This window comes from Cucurbita moschata, unplaced genomic scaffold (assembly GCF_002738365.1).
Source record: "Cucurbita moschata cultivar Rifu unplaced genomic scaffold, Cmos_1.0 Cmo_Scf00109, whole genome shotgun sequence".
NCBI classification, from domain to species: Eukaryota; Viridiplantae; Streptophyta; class Magnoliopsida; order Cucurbitales; family Cucurbitaceae; genus Cucurbita; species Cucurbita moschata.
The window spans coordinates 37,206-37,462 of NW_019268625.1; positions in this window are offsets into that span (position 1 = coordinate 37,206).

Genomic DNA, 257 nt, shown 5'->3' on the forward strand with positions numbered 1-257 from the left:
CATCGGAAGCGAGCGCTCTACCATCTGAGCTACATCCCCACGATTCTTACATTAAAAAATTCTAAACCTCCCGTCATCAGTAATTATGAAAATGAAAAATATCTCCACTCATTATTTCATAAATAAGAAAAGATGTAATAGAAATAAAATATTAATAACATAGTTTACATATGTGTCACTTGTGTTATTTTAATGTATTTATTTACTTGGTAAATGTCTTTCATACTACAATCTCTTGTAGGGGCATTTTGAGAATC